Raw genomic sequence first — 17,906 nt, 5'->3', positions numbered from 1 at the left:
GAATAGCTTTGAAACGTTCAAACGTAGGTGCCTTGTTTACGCCATTGAAATGATGCTTTATACTGTAGTTAATTGCTACTGCCGTTGAGAATTAGTAGAAAATTAATAGCAAAAAGAAAAGAAACTGAGCGGACGAAGTGTTACTCTGATTCGGAATACGAATCAGTTCCCTGTACTATAATTTGATTTGAAGTTACCACAAATTCGAATCGACTCAAATGAATTAATAGTTTTTGTATGGTAATTCCAAACTTCCAAATACGATAACTTTTCTTTTGGTGCACTAAAATACGATAAGTCGATAACTTTGTAAAACTCAGTATTAACATGCTAGGAATTTATTCACATAGCGAATGACGAAAATCTTTATAGAACATATAACATCGATGATGGACAAACTTGATTGCTAGAATGCTAGGTTAATTCGATGTCATTATCATAATGTCCTGCAAATCTTGATTTACATCCTTCAATGAAACTTTTTTTCAGTAGTTTCTTACTTTCTTTGTCATGGAAAATATCATTTTTTTTCGTTTTCCTCCATTATTAAACTATTCATGTTAATCATGTAGAGTCATACAATAATGTGATGAAATTAGATACTAGTCATACTACATAGAAACTTTTATTAATGTATCAATGATTTTGCTGGAAATAAGATCTTATTTAAGCTTTACATTTCTACCCCTAAGGAGTTGGCGCAAATTGGAAATATAGTGTATATTTTTTTATTTTTTTATTTTTTAATTAAGGTGGCGCCGAGATTCAGCGCCATCGGGTGGCGCCGTATCGCCATCCTTTCCTCAAAGGCTTGTACTATCATGTTATATGATTGATGGGATAAAAAGTAAAAAAAGGATAGACATGATCCTTACTTAATTCTATTTGGACCTAACTTTGATCAATTGATCAACATCATGTTGTGTTATCCATGTTTTGTTTATTGGCTCAACGATATTGCGTAATGTCTACATTGTAACCTAACATCATCAACCAAAACATGTCATTGTTATGTTATTTTTACTTACAATGATAGCATCTCAAACTAATTAGGTAGAAAAGTCAAATTTATAAAGTTAGCATAATCCAAAATGTTATCCTACTTGTCTTCCAATTAAAACTCTCTTATTACCTTAATGATGGAGTTGATAAGAGCCATATATAATTGTTGCTTTTCAAGTGTCAATTATTCTATCATGGAAAATCCAATACTTGACAAGACTAATTAAGTTATTGTGACAAATATCCGTTTAGTGTGTGTCGCACTCGGGTAAACTAATTAAGTAACTCAATAGGTCTCCTAAGAGACCGTCTCTCATGAGAGATAATCAATAAATAAATCAAAAATTAACTAAAAAGAAAAAGATAACATTGAAATAAATATAATAATTAAATCTTACGAGAGAGAGCTCTCTCACTAACATTAATGAGAACCGCCTCTTTTAAGAATTTTTGTAAGTTATTAGGTAAAGTCGTTGCCTCGAGTCATTATCATTAATAGAGGCGTAATTCACTTGAATTAGTTGGTTTTAAAATAAATCTCTTTACATCAAAGTTTGTATATACTACGTGTTAATAACTTCATTACCTGATTTTATCATGGAAGATGCTTGGCTACTAGTGTTAGATGTGCTCACATCCGATTTTCAAAAGATCAATAACATTATTTCCTTATTTTTATAAAAATAATTGAGATGGAAAGTGCAGTCTCGAGAGCGACTTCGAAAATTTTCGAAACACTCATCCCAGCTAAAAGTTAAAAAACGTCGAAAATTTTAGTTAATTTTCGAAGCACTTGTCCCTGCTGAAAGTTGAAAACTTCGAAAATTTTAGTTAATTTTCGAACATTTTTGCGACTTAAGTTTGTGGCATTACTCGTTCTCCTTTGTTAAAATTTTTCGTCCCCTAACTGTAAATTTTAGCTCCACCCGTGAGTATCTTAAAACAATGGCGTAGCCAAAAGGGTGCGGTGGATGCACTTGCATCCCTCCCTCTCCCCCCTCCTTCTGAAATATGTATATGTTTGTTTCATAAGTTGTCAGAAAATCTTTAGTGTTGTGGTGGTTTGCTGTTTACATTTTATTCTAGGATTCACAGGTTCGATTCTCACGATGGGAATTTTTTGCACTTTTATCAAACACAAATTAACCATAAACGTCTCTCTTTAAGACTATTTAAGAGCAATGTATTGTTCAAGTTTTCCTTTTTTTTGTGTTTGTGTTATAGATTGTTATTTACGAATTTTATTTTATTTGCTTATATCTACTTGAACTTATTTGGATTAAGTTTTATTTTAATTAAGTGTTTTACTTTAACCTCGCTATTTTTTGGTGTTTAAATTTTAGTCATCATCGTTGCAATCGTGTTAACTTTTCGCATCCCCTATGTTAAGATCCTAGATACGCCACTGTCTTAAAATTGAACAATTGATATAGAGCCCAACGAGAATGGGTTGTTTTTGTGTGAGAAAGCCAGTTTGGGACAGGGTTTAGATGGACCAACACGTAAGGCAAACAACTTACTTGACGGTTGTATGATTAAGACAATTCTCTACAATGATGAATATAGACAAATGGACCACAGTCGTGTGAGCTCTATGTAATTATGTTTGCCCCAAAATGACAAACTATTATGATGATCATGATTATGATTATGATTGTGGTCCAATTATTTGTATATTACGTCCAAATGATAAATTGGACCTAAAAGTTATTCCAACTTTGATAATATTATTATTAGATGTTAGCCCATTGGTGACCACAATATCATGGGTTCGACTTCGATTGACGATTTTCTAGCATCAAAGATAACGAGGGACCAAGAGTTTTTGAGATAAACCGACCAACGTTACAAAATCATAAAATTGGAGAATTTGAAGATTTGGTTTTACCAAGGTTTTTTTTGAAAAGAAATAAAAGTGAAATGTGCTACTCTTATTTGTTTGTCTTCTTCCTCTACCCAATAGTGCCCACAATTCGAAGAGCAAAGGTTGTTACGGAGTAATTGTTATCGGATTATAATTAACTCGTTTTAAATGGAGGCGTGTCATATACAGGTCTGACACTTTGACAAATTGACACAAGTGGGTAGTTGTACAACTTCATGGTAAAGATAATTCGACAAATAATATGCCATGCTTATCAGTTAAGGTATCACCTCAAATCCAAATCAATGGTAACATTTACTTTTTGGACGTAAACTTTAGAAAAATTTTGGCCGTTAATGTAACAAAAAATATTACAATTTGTGTTAGAGATTGAGTATATGTACGAATAAGGAATTGACAATAATAACACCGCACCGAATCGACCCCGCTTTCCTAATAGAATAATTCGACCCTTAACAGTGCCTGGGTATAATCGAACTTTCTACTGAGATAAGACGGTGCCCTCTGATTTTTGGCAAAAAAATCAGAGACGTAATATAGAAATATTTTGTGTTGAATGTTATACGTTCTTTGATGCAAGTAGAAGATTATGTTTTTACTGTAACTTTTTCTTCTCATCTCTTTGTCTATTTATAATGACAAAGCAGGGTATAGGGAGATGTATTTCTGAAGAGTTACAACTCTTCAGAAATTCCGGTTACAATTAATTAAAAATCCGAGTAGCGAGACCCCCTTCATAGTTATTCGAACCGAAAACTATACCGCAATCCCGTAAATAATTATACGAGCGTACACTCCATACTTCCCGAACTCGTATTATATTATTTAGAAATTATCCATCAGTGAACCGATCTTAAGTACGCCAAATGAACTGGTAATTACTCTTAAATCACCAACATTTCTCCCCCATTTAAGCGTAATTCAAGATTTTAAATTAGCTAACAAACATACCAATTTATGCATAAATGAAAATGTCACGAAGATTGAATTTTCACTTAGTGAAATTACACATTCCAAATATTCGAGTATCAGGGTGTGACTAAGCATTGAACCCTTGCTACCCATTTGAATACATGAAGATAACTCACACATAAATTAATTTATTTCTAAAAATTACATAAACCGACACTTAATTACAAGCCTAGTGTCCCATATCTATTCATGAACATTTCAGGAGTCAAACTCATACTCCTTTGAAGCGGCTGTACTTCATGTTCATATAGGTTGATTCTTTTCATCGTGTCCTTGCAAACACACTTTTTCAAAAGATCAACCTTACAACATGCAAGTCTAAGCACACACCTCGGGATATAAATGATTGTGTGCTTCAATCTCTTAACAATAGGCCTTCCACATTGAATTCAGCCTCTAACATTGTATTAGAGGGGAATTGGGTATCCTATCGCCAAGCATCTTAACGAGTTTTAGTCTCATCCCGTCAATCGACTTTATAAACAAGTCCCAAATTGATCCTTTATGCAAAGTGATCAACTAAAAATGAGATCTCATAAAACAACCAATATCATCCTATTTTAATAGATTATATATACCACGTTTTAATAACGTTTTGATGCGGCCGTCACCATAATTTACTTGACTAGCTATACACATAGTCAAAGTAATATCCCTATCAAAATATAGGTGAACTTGGTCTCATTTATAAATGACAATACTCGTAGATCAATTTCTTTAGCCAACACTACGAATTTCTACCTCATTGTCGACTTTGTAATGCAAAATTTGTTTCTCGGAAACCCATATATTAATGATATATTTTCCAAGAAATAATACACTATCATTTGTAGAAAATAACCATCTACAAGGTAATACAATTTGCACACAACCATTCTTCTAAAACCGAAGAAAACCGGCATAGGACAAACCATAAATCGCTAATTTTTATATTTTCACACTTATATAAAGTTTGCCAAACATGAGTACTACATACTATTACTAGTATTTTTACTCAATTTCTGATGAACAGCATAGCAATACAAAACCATGTGCTACTACTCGAGATATGACTCGGTTTTTATCTTTTTAAATTTAAACGTCATACTCGACCTACTGGGAGTATTAACCGAAGAATAATAATCATACTCTCACCTTGATCCTAATACCAAGGATCATATTACCTCCCCATGTCGTCCTTCATCAAAGAACACGATGACATAATCACCTTTTACAAGGTAAATTATCTTTGATTTACGCCAACGATCGACTTGTTATTAATCCTACAACATATGACAACTCCATAACCGGACTTGTCAACAGTTATACAATCAACGATGTTGTTTTACCTCTTACATAGCTATACCACCATGACTTTATAATCTTCCCATGATTATCACAAACCATCATTCCCGAGATTATATGGTAAAATTAATTAAAAAAAAACTTATAATGCTTTATATAAGACATTGGCATGTAAAACAATCATACAAAACAATGAACATTATTCTAGACATGTATGTTCATGTCACATATATTCAATGTGAGAAATAACATAATTATAATATTTATAAATCTACATGGGTGACTTTGAAATTCCTCCTTGAATAAACTAGCCTATCCAAGATACCATATATTGGCTCTTAATAGTTAATACCGCCCTATAACAGTTTACAATTTAACCATATATATATCAACCCATATATATTTCTTACTCATATTCCATGTATTAAATTTAAGAGAGCATACATATTTTACTCATTCTCAAGGTTAAGCATCTACACCACGAAACTTAACATAGACTATGTCCTTTTTTATGGGTGAGTCTCAAACTCCTGAAACCGACCGAGAGTATCTCAAATTACCATACAACCGGAACTTGACACCACTCGAAACAATACATTATGTTGTTGAGTCATACGAGCATCCGTATATACCGCTCAATCTCACGTACCCATGTATCATGTCGATGAAAATTTAGCAATGACTGCCACACCCTTTCCATAGAATGAACATGAAATTGTCGCACAATTTCACTCATGAAAATAAAACAAAAGACAAGAATATCAAAATCCATCTCCCACAATACACGTAGTGCATGCATTACTGCATAATGAAAAATTTCATACTTCTATGCATTTAACAAGTAGTGCGACCAAATCAAAATTTGCATTTATCCGGTGAAGATTTAAGCATATCCACCTTTTATTTAAGCATTTCCTTAGTGGTCAAAACGACAAATCAACATCAGCAATATCAGTAACAACTGAAACTGCCATCAACCGCAAACCAAGCAGTATAATTGATACCGTCGTAGAGTACCAAAGAAAAATTTATAAATCCAAACTACTACTATAGCTAGTGGCAGTCAGGGTCGAACCACAGAGAGGCGATGCAATTAATAGTTGTCTTAATTTTAGTCTAAAGTAACAATTGTGAGGGGGTTTGAATTGAATAGTCTATTAACTGATGGGTAATGAAATTAGAAGTAAACTAAAGGAATAGATGAAACCAAATATTAAAAAGTTGCTAAGACGGTCGGTTCACTGTAGTTTCGACGGCGGCAATTCTAGGTAAACTGTTTTAAACATGTTAGACGAGAAAATAAAAAGTCCTCTCGGTCCATTTTTTAACAGGTAGCAACCTTTCGGCCTGAGCTACGGGTCCCTAATCTCACTAATACCAACTTTCGTTCTTGATTAATGAAACTCAAAATCTAAATTAACTTATATCTCGATCTTATTAATTTAGTCTTCTTAATTAGGTAGGCTATCTCCCTTCCCTATCTTTCGATCTTAACGGGTCGGTCAATTCCTAAACATTCAACTAGTCGCATGCACTCGATTCGTCAAATATAGCAATTTAATTAATTAAAACGTAGCTAATCTAACACGGCTCCAGTCGATCGACCGACTAACCCAGTCGATCGACCAGAGCCAAACAGTCGCTGAATTGAAGCCGTCTAACCTACAGATTCCCTACATCTTAGCACATGGGATTTAGCTACTCATGATATTGATGATAGCAACGATAAGATTTACTAATAGAGCAAACGAATTTATATTTAAATTAACTAAATGAATAACGAACATAAAACAATAATATGGTTTTGGGAAATCTAACTAGCAATTTCTAATCTATGAACGAATAAAGTAAACTGAATAAGGAAACCAAAATTACCAGTAGAAAGCAGGAAGAAGAATCCGAGAGTACGAACGAAAATAAATTGTATTGAATGAATGTGAATAATAACGCAAAACGCAATATTGAACCCTAATTATTCATTCCCTAAAACTGATGATAAAAGACTTGATGAATCCTTCAAAATCGAATGCCTCTCGAATGAGTCGGTTACGTTATATAGAAATATCACGTAACTTTATTCTCAAACCTAAAACACAATGGGCTTAGGAATTCCCGTTCTATTAATTCACGTCAGAATTAACGGTTTGGTCGGTCGACCACTGGGACCGGTCGATCGACTGGACTGCACTGAACAGTAGCTTCTGTAAGTCGTGATCTGGTCGATCGACCATAGGCACCAGTCGATCGACCACTGTAGCTGGTAGTCCGCTTCTAAATTCTTAATAAACTTGTCTTTCAGGCCTTGAAATGCGCACCAAGTTCGTTTCTCGAGTAAATACTTCACGTCAAATGCAATGCAAGGTACTTAGGGACGGATTCGGCTCGATTTCTGCTGGGTTCTTCACATTTCTGCAATAATATACAAAAACACGAAAGTAGACGGAAATAGGGAGAATAGTAGCATAAACTACACATATGGGCTCTGAAATGCGTGTAAAATGGGGTGTAAAACATCATATTTAGGACACGCATCAAACTTCCCCAAACCAAACCCTTACTTGTCCCCAAGCAAGAACAAGACTCGGTCCTAAAACCTAATGGAACGAGTTCAATCTCAGAGCGAAATGCAAACCGAATAGCCTAAACCAATTAAATGCAACAACTAACAATCATTTAGCAATATGAATCATGCAAACGAGTTATGAAGTCGTCAAAAAAAACTGCTGAACCGTCAACTATAGAGATTTATCATTATGGACTCTCACGGGTCGCTCAAATCACAATATAGCACAGGTGAATATATGTAAGATAGAAAGAAGTAAATGTAATGACTCTCACCTAACTACGACCTATAAAAACATGCCTGCAATCTATTATGAAAATAATCTCTTCAACCGTACATATGCATTCCAGCCAAACAAATGACCATGACACATGCCGAGGTAAATATGGATATGTGAGGTATGGGTAAGAAGAGGCTAAAATAAATTTGGATAAAAACAGAGTTAAAAGCCAAGCTAGTAACTAAGGGAACCAAATTATAACAACATCCAACTTCTTGCTCAAGATTTCAATCGAAACGGTGCTAATAGTAAGCACAAATCTCACAATCTCCATAATTAGTCAACTCTCCATAAGATACAAATACAGCATGGGAGCAAAAATCGCCATTTATTAAAGACTTTGAATTATGCGATTTTGATTCTTTCCTTTTCTCGGCTTCAGTCGATCGACCACATCATCCAGTCGACCGACCATAGATCGAACTTGTTTTTTGTCTTTTCTTTTTGTTTTTCTTCCCAACATCATCTCAAAATGAGCATTAGCTACCAAAAACAAAGTAACAATCCCAAGAACATAAACTACTAGCTTAACAAGGGCAGGCTAAGTGTAGGATGTAGTTAACGGGACAAAAAGGCTATTTCTGGCAGTGTGAAGCTTATGGGAGAAATGAATAAGGGGTGACCTCTTCCACATGTGTCAACTAACCACGAACCGAATGCATACAAGTATTAAGCAGATTAAGTTCATATTTATGCAAATATATGTAACATGTCTCATAAGGAGTAACTACTCACAATCCTAGATAAACTGGTCATGAATGACACCAGTTATAGGCTCTAAAACTCAGAATATAAGTAGTTTGCCATAATTCTAAGTCAAGTCTCAAGTTCAGCAAGAAATGTAACGAAAACTCGTAGACTATGCAAATGATTCTACTAATAACATGTCAATTAGCAAGGCTTAGGCAATAAACAGCTGAAAATGCAATGTCATCCTTGAAATACTACCGTTCCGACTCAACCTATATGCTAAAATAAACGTGATATATTTTTTGAAATTTTTCAATTTTTTTGGATTTTTCAATATAAATAGGAAATGAAGTAAACAATGCAAACTGAAATGCAATAGACGTGAAACAGAAATGTAATAAAACATGTGAATGCGAACAAAATCCTTCCCCAACCCAAATCACACAATGTCCCCATTGTGCAAAATCATATAATGGAAATAGCAAAGTAAATGGGATTTTGCGAGAAAATTAATAAAAAGGACATGAAGTGGAACTCGGAAACTCACAAGACTTTAAGCGCAGCAAAAGGAAACCTCCCCAAACCAGCGTGAGCTAGAAGGTTTCAGTAGCCAGCAGTGCTACCAATAAGTACCTGAAAAGACAAACAAAACCACGCATAATTCCGAAAAAGCAATGTTGAAGCGGTAATTATTTGCAAAAATTAAAAAACGGAAGAAAACGGAAATGAATCGGAGAATAAAGTGGAGAAAAGACTCCCTCAATTCCGCAAATTGACCAAACACAGCAGAGGAGTGATCGAAAAACAGGTACATCAGCGGGCATGGTCGATCGACCATAGCATCCAGTCGATCGACCAGGATGACATGAACAGAAGCTCCTTGGTCTCGCGGCTCAGTCGATCGACCAAGATGGCCAGTCGATCGACTGAGTAACCTGCTGTAAGTTTCTGATTTCTTCGAATTAGCTCAATAAATTGAGCTAATAAGGTCTATAAACCTGCAATTACACATAATAAAGCGCCCAAAATTGCGCAAAACCCAAATGTAAAGTCTAAAGTATTTAAATCCTAAGCAAAACTTATTAAAAGCGAAGTCTTGCGCACACAAAAGCAATAAAAAGAAAGTATAACGAAAGCAATAAAGTGTCTTTTTAGAAAAGTAAACCAACTAATAGTTGATCAAGAATGGCCACGGAATGGCCCACTTGCTCGGCTTCTGGCTACAAGAAGTAGCCTCTACAGAACTCATCTCCTCAGCGGGGCTCGTGGCCACTCCAATATCCGCAGAACTCAACGGATCAACACCTCTGATATCTTCCCAATCAATGACCTCGTCTGGCTCATCAAAATCCAAATCGGACTCCGTCACTTTGACTGGCTCCTCATCAGGCTCCTCATCAGTGTCATAGCTAAGACATCCTAAACCGCCTCTTTGAACGATTGGCTCCTTCACAACTGGAGCAACATGCGGCTCATCCTTCCCCAAACCAGCTCCTACAATAGTCAAAACAGAAGGAGCTTCCTCCAATTTGCTCCCAATCTGGGGCGGAGGTGTTACAGCAGAAATAGGCATAGAGGTAGGCATATCAGAAAGCACAAAATAGGATTTCTTTTCAGAAACCACATTACAAGTTACTGGCCACATGGGGTCTTTCTTCTTAGCTGTCTGGGCAAAGACAATGGAATGTTTCCCTACCTTAAAAGTTAATGTCCCTGAGCCAACATCTATAACTGCACCAGCAGTGTTTAGAAATGGCCTACCCAAAATGATAGGAATGTGAGCATCCTCGGGCATATCTAACACAACGAAGTCAACAGGGAAAAAAAACTTTCCTATTTGCACAAGAATGTCCTCTAAGACTCCTATAGGCTGGACCGCAGAACGATCAGCCATCTATACTGTCATGTTGGTGATTGCAAACTTAGTCAATTTCAACTTCCTAGCTAGACTCAAAGGCATGACACTAATACTGGCTCCTAGGTCACACAATGCCTTCTCAATTGAGAAGGTGCCAATATTACATGGGACTGAAAAACTACCTGGGTCTTCTAGCTTATGAGGTGCAGTATGGGTCAAATAGGAACATGACTCCTCAGTTAGTGCGACAGATTACACAGTACCAAGTGACTTCTTTTTAGACAAAAGTTGCTTCATAAATTTCATGTAAGCAGGCACCTGGTTAACTAATTCTAAGAAAGGAACTTGCACATTTAAGCTACGAATAACATTTTCAAATTTGTTAAATGATACCTGTTCCTTTGTCGGCACTAATCTCTCTGGATAGGGGGCTGTAAGAAGCAACTTGGCCCTCTCCTCTAAGTCTCTCATACCGGCGTCAGTGGATTTAGGCTGAAAATCCACTACCTTCTCCTTGTTGAAGCTCGAACCTTCTTCAGACCGTCTCAAGAATGAGTCATTAATCGTCATTGGGTCATACTTTGGAATCGGAACAGACCCATCAGCATTTGGGTCTTGCCTCAATATTTTCGGAGTCGTCGTACCCCGAAACAAGTGGTCCCTCAAGTTGTCTGGCATTGGAGGACGAAAAGATTCACTATCAGCAGCGTTTTCAGTCGATCGACCATGTATGTCAGTCGATCGACTGACTTCTACAGGACCAGAAGCTGTGCTATTTCGCGAACTGGTCGATCGACCGGGTATGTCGATCGATCGATATACCCTGCCGATCGTCTTTTTCTTGCTACTCACATTCTTGCCTTCTTCTTACTTGGTTCCGCCTCATCTTTTGCAGTGACATCTTCGACCATAGCGGGCCCATCAAGGGTAGACCCACTCCTCAAAGTAATTGCATTAAGGGTCTCTTTTTGATCCGGCTGCGACGGCAAATGCCCCGGAGCTCTTGTTGCACTCTTGCTTGCCAGTTGAGCGATTTGACTCTCCAACATTTTTATCCCGACCTCTCTAGCTTGAGACTCTTTCAGCAACAAATTTTTCAACTCGGCAAAATCGGAGCCATGTGACTGCTGCTGTTGCTGCTGCTGAGGGACATACGGAGGCTTTTGGTATGGGCTGCTGCTTTGCTTATGAGGGGGCACATAGTTCTCGCTCTTTGTGGAGGTGGAGTCGGATTTTGGACATTTTGGCTACTCCACCTCAAGTTCGGATGGACATTCGGCTCAAAATAAGTGTTTGTCTGCCTATAATGTTGAAAAGCAGCACAAGCCTCATAGGGACTGCTGCAGTGGTCTGCAACATGTCCTTCTCCTCCACATCTCTTGCAGACGAAAGGACCGTCTGACACAGCATTCACATGATAGATCTCTCCTTTTGAAGCTCCTCCCAACTGGTACTTATCAAATCTGGCCGTGAGAGCTTCTAATGCAGCTACAGAAGGAGATTCAGCGGCTCTCCTTTGATTTCCCCTGGAATTTCCATGCTCAGCTTTATGGGTGGCCATATCATCAATGATTTTCCACCCCTTAGTTTCTCCAACATTCTCCTGGAATCGCCATTAGCCGATCCGGGATAGCCCTCGATCGTCATAAAGCCCGTTATAAAACTGATTGCATAGGCTCCATTGCTCGAACCCATGGTGCGGAATAGTTCGCACCAGCTTCTTGAAACGGACCCATGCCTCATGAAAATTCTCATCAGGACCCTGTTTAAAGCTCGTGATCTGAGCTCTAATGGCATTGGTCTTCGAGGCAGAGAAATATTTCTTGTAGAATGCTAGGGCTAGCGAATTCCAATCAGTGATCCCGTTAGCAGCTCGATCCAGATCTCGGTACCATTCCCTTGCGGCATCACGAAGCGAGAATATGAACATCGTCTCCTTCACCTGGTCCTGGGTCACACTGCTTTGGTGGGGGTATGGAACAACGAGATAGTCAATGAATGTCTCCATATGTTTTGCCGCATCTTCATTTGCGGCTCCCCAAATTGGTTTCTCTCAACCAAGTTAATATAAGACGGTTTTGGCTCGAATTTCCTTTCCGTCCCTCGGTAATGCGAATCCCTTATAGAGATTCTCACTTTGTCGGCTCGGAGTGATCAAGGCTATACTTGCTTCTTCACCATGTCTAGAGATGTGACGGTCTCTCTTTGAAGAAGTAGAAATAGGTGACGAAGGTGGATCCTCCTCAAATGTACTCGTTCTCGTAGTAACTAGACAGAGTACTCAGCTCTTCCTCGGCCGGCAATACTCTAGATGATCGTCTCAACTCACGCAAAGTCTTCTCAATCTCAGGATTGAACGGTAGTAATTCACCACCCTGTGACCTGCGCATAAGAAGAAACTACAAGTAGAATATGAGAATAGTTTAAGGAACAGATGTCCCTTAAACTAAGAGAAAGACTAAAAATAAAACAACTAATAATTTTAAACAATTGCCTGCCCGGCAACGGCGCCAAAATTTGATACCGTCGTAGAGTACCAAAGATAAATTTATAAATCCAAACTACTACTATAGCTAGTGGCAGTCAGGGTCGAACCACAGAGAGGCGATGCAATTAATAGTTGTCTTAATTTTAGTCTAAAGTAACAATTGTGAGGGGGTTTGAATTGAATAATCTATTAACTGATGGGTAATGAAATTAGAAGTAAACTAAAGGAATAGATGAAACCAAATATTAAAAAGTTGCTAAGACGGTCGGTTCACTGTAGTTTCGACGGCGGCAATTCTAGGTAAACTGTCTTAAACATGTTAGACGGGAAAATAAAAAGTCCTCTCAAACCATTTTTTAACAGGTAGCAACCTTTCGGCCTGAGCTACGGGTCCCTAATCTCACTAATACCAACTTTCGTTCTTAATTAATGAAACTCAAAATCTAAATTAACTTATATCTCGATCTTATTAATTTAGTCGTCTTAATTAGGTAGGCTATCTCCCTTCCCTATCTTTCGATCTTAACGGGTCGGTCAATTCCTAAACATTCAACTAGTCGCGTGCACTCGATTCGTCAAATATAGCAATTTAATTAATTAAAACGTAGCTAATCTAACACGGCTCCAGTCGATCAACCGACTAACCCAGTCGATCGACCAGAGCCCGAAACAGGTCGCCTGAATTGAAGCCGTCCAACCTACAGATTCCCTACATCTTAGCACATGGGATTTAGCTACTCATGATATTGATGATAGCAACGATAAGATTTACTAATAGAGCAAACGAATTCATATTTAAATTAACTAAATGAATAACTAACATAAAACAATAATATGGTTTTGGGAAATCTAACTAGCAATTTCTAATCTATGAACGAATAAAGTAAACTGAATAAGGGAACCAAAATTACCAGTAGAAAGCAGGAAGAAGAATCCGAGAGTACGAACGAAAACAAATTGTATTGAATGAATGTGAATAATAACGCAAAACGCAATATTGAACCCTAATTATTCAATCCCTAAAACTGATGATAAAAGACTTGATGAATCCTTCAAAACTGAATGCCTGTATCTGAATGAGCCGGTTACGTTATATAGAAATATCACGTAACTTTATTCTCAAACCTAAAACACAATGGGCTTAGGAATTCCCGTTCTATTAATTCACGTCAGAATTAACGGTTTGGTCGGTCGACCACTGGGACCGGTCGATCGATGGACTCGCATCAACGAGAGCTTACGTAAGTCGTGATCTGTCGATCGACCATAGGCACCAGTCGATCGACCACTGTAGCTGGTAGTCCGCTTCTAAATTCTTAATAAACTTGTCTTTCAGGCCTTGAAATGCGCACCAAGTTCGTTTCTCGAGTAAATACTTCACGTCAAATGCAATGCAAGGTACTTAGGGACGGATTCGGCTCGATTTCACTGGTTCTTCACATTTACTCGCAATAATATACAAAAACACGAAAGTAGACGGAAATAGGGAGAATAGTAGCATAAACTACACATATGGGCTCTGAAATGCGTGTAAAATGGGATGTAAAACATCATATTTAGGACACGCATCAATAATTTAGGTGCATTAAAACGGATGTTACCGTACTTAATTAAACAAAACCCACTAGATGAAATATGCATCATTGATATGAATAAAACTACCCTCCATTAGACGGAGTCTCTTGTAATGAATACAAAACAACAAGCACTAAATCATTAAATAACATAAAGAACAGGTTTCAAGTTCATGAAACAACATAAATTACTGAAATGAAACAGCAATTTCCTTATCTTATCGACGTTCCACTAATTGTCTTAATAACACAGAGATTGTCGCCAATACTTAAATTGTGACAAGACGCTACCAAGTATCATAATTACACTAATAAATGAAACGTAATCTGACTATTTCATAAATGAGAAAGAGGCAGAATGACTTGTTCCACATACTAACCACCATACAAGATCATGATTAACATCATCATATCATATGATCGACACAAGTACGTCTAGAAATGATACATTATATCACAAGATTAAGTAATAACTTTTATCAGAAGACGACTCTGATCAATTCATCTACAACAATTGCCTTGGTAACAAAATTTTACCATTCATATAATGCAAACAAACACTTAACATGGAAGGACTATTATTTAATCAAACATCAGATAAATCAAAGCCATGAACGTATACTTATCTTTACTCTTGAATATAATACTTCCATATAGATCTTGCCGATGCATATATGGTAATCCGGCAAATAAAATCAAAGCCATGTACGTATACTTATCATATACCCATGCGAATGACAGGTAAAACTCATAACAAATCCCAAATTCGCGTACCGATCAATCGTTGTCCAAAACGTAAATACCGTCAAATTAAACTTCCGAAATCAACATCCTCAAAATTCTCCACTTTATTAACTTCAATGTCATTCCCTTAGCATTCGTCATTTTGAAAGATTTCGAAATTATTCTATTAGATTGTTAGAGATTGAGTATGTACGAATAAGGAATTGACAATAATAACACCGCACCGAATCGACTCCGCTTTCCTAATAGAATAATTCGACCCTTAACAGTGCCTGGGTATAATCGAACTTTTTACTGAGATAAGACGGTGCCCTCTGATTTTTGGCACAAAAATCAGAGACGTAATATAAAAATATTTTGTGTTGAATGTTATACGTTCTTTGATGCAAGTAGAAGATTATGTTTTTACTGTAACTTTTTCTTCTCATCTCTTTGTCTATTTATAATGACAAAGCAGGGCATAAGGAGATGTATTTCTGAAGAGTTACAACTCTTCAAAAATTCCGGTTACAATTAATTAAAAATCCGAGTAGCGAGACCCCCTTCATAGTTATTCGAACCGAAAACTATACCGCAATCCCGTAAATAATTATACGAGCGTACACTCCGTACTTCCCGAATTCGTATTATATTATTTAGAAATTACCCATCGGTGAACCGATCTTAATTACGCCAAATGAACCGGTAATTACTCTTAAATCACCAACAATTTGAGTGGTGAAACTAACATACTTAGATTTATTTCGAAAAAGTTTCGGATATAAGTCTTTTTGTTAAAAAAGTCGTGTTTACATGAATAAAAAATCGGTCAAAGTGTCATCTCAAATACCACCAAAAATAAATGTTACCATTGGAATTGATTGGAGCGAGTATTCTTTATTGTAGACATCATTGTATACACTCCAAATAATCATAATAAGTGTAAAATCCATATCTTTGAATATAAAGTTAACTGCAATTTATTTACTATCTTATCTTTTTTAATTCAGAAGACAATACTCAATCCAGGACGTGCCACCTCATTAATTGAGCCTTTTTTTTTAAATTCATATTATGGTGGGACCCGTTAGTGTGCAAAGGAGTATATTTCTTCAGAATTCCGCCAATACAAATATCCTACAAATTCCGTCGTAGAACAAATACTATGAAATAATTTTATACATTCCGGATAAATGAAATTAATGGCATATAAGCGGTATGAATTACAAATCGGAATAAATGAAAATAATACTATGAAATAATTTTATACATTCCGAATAATTTGATAAAACTATATTTATACATATGCAATAAATTTACTGACAACGAGTCCAAAGCGATAATAGCCCAAGCTTTACACTTTGATTTTATTTGTATACAGATTATTAATTCTATTTTAACAATTCGAAATTTTATGATAAATACGGCATCTTTGAATTTATTAGTTAAAAATAAGAAATATTTAATTATCAAAACAAAATACGAAGTATTATTTATCGATCCATGTACTTCATTGTATATGGGCTTACTAGCACACACTAATTTCACCAATAAATAATAAGCTTTGACATTCTGATGTTACACTAAGCTATGTTAAAGTAGATTATTAAATTATATTTCTTTATTTGGGGTGTAAAATTATTTATGTATACAAATTTTATTTACAATAGTATATTACGTTATTTCCTCTTAAACCATTGCATTTTAACACGTATTTGAAACAAGTGTAAACATTAATTATGTAGATCGTTGATTTAGACCAACTAGATAATTACAATAGAAATGCAAAAAAATAAAATAAAAAATCATCCAAAATCATTAATACCGGCCCAAATACATACCCGTGCAATTTTGCACGGGTTTAAAACTAGTTAGTTTTATTAGCAATCAATTACTGACATTGCATGCACGTCCCTGATTTTGTAGTTAAAATAAAAAGAATGAAAATTGTGTAATTACTCAGCTACAAAACTTATAAGGAACAACTTAATTAATACTCAAATTTTTATTTTAGACGGCTGTTTTCCTGTCTGAAATAAGAAGGACAAAATGTTGCCATTTTTTAAGAGAATATAACCATTTTAATCCATAAAACTAGGTTAGATCCCGTGCATTAAATGCACGTCTTATAGTGTTATTTTTATTTCTACTAAATTACATATTCCCTCCTATTCTAGATAACCCTCCATACTCATGGGGTGCACTAGAATTAAGGAGATGGATTAAAATAAGGTAAAGTATTGTAGTGGGGTTAGGTAATTGGAGAGAGGGAAGGTATTGTGGGGTATTATTGTGAGCGGGGTGATTAAAATAAGTATTATTGTGAGGTAAGTTGATTAAAATAAGTATTGTTGTGGGGTATTGTTGTGGAGTGAGGTGATTAAAATAAGTATGAAAATTTACTAAATAAGGAAATAGAGAAGGTATTGTGAATAGATGAAAAAGGAAAGAGGAAAAGTTATGTATAATAGGAGAGAGTATATAATAGTGGTATCTCATTAGTTGTTCATTTTTCTAGTCAATGCATTTTGTTTTGAGAAATAAAAAGTTAAAACTGAAAATTAATTAAGATAATTGAGTAACATGT

The 17,906-nt window shown here is 36.0% G+C and overlaps 1 non-coding gene across 1 annotated transcript; it reads left to right on the top strand.

Annotated features, from left to right (window-relative positions):
* The first annotated feature begins 12,222 nt into the window (after positions 1 to 12,222).
* On the top strand, positions 12,223 to 12,329 carry LOC141654054 (small nucleolar RNA R71). The gene has a single exon (XR_012547634.1). It is a non-coding gene; the product is annotated as a small nucleolar RNA R71 (small nucleolar RNA).
* Positions 12,330 to 17,906: the final 5,577 nt, after the last annotated feature.

The sequence above is a fragment of the Silene latifolia genome, chromosome 4 (genome assembly GCF_048544455.1).
Source record: "Silene latifolia isolate original U9 population chromosome 4, ASM4854445v1, whole genome shotgun sequence".
Classification (NCBI taxonomy): Eukaryota; Viridiplantae; Streptophyta; class Magnoliopsida; order Caryophyllales; family Caryophyllaceae; genus Silene; species Silene latifolia.
This window is presented reverse-complemented; position numbering and strand designations above follow the sequence as displayed.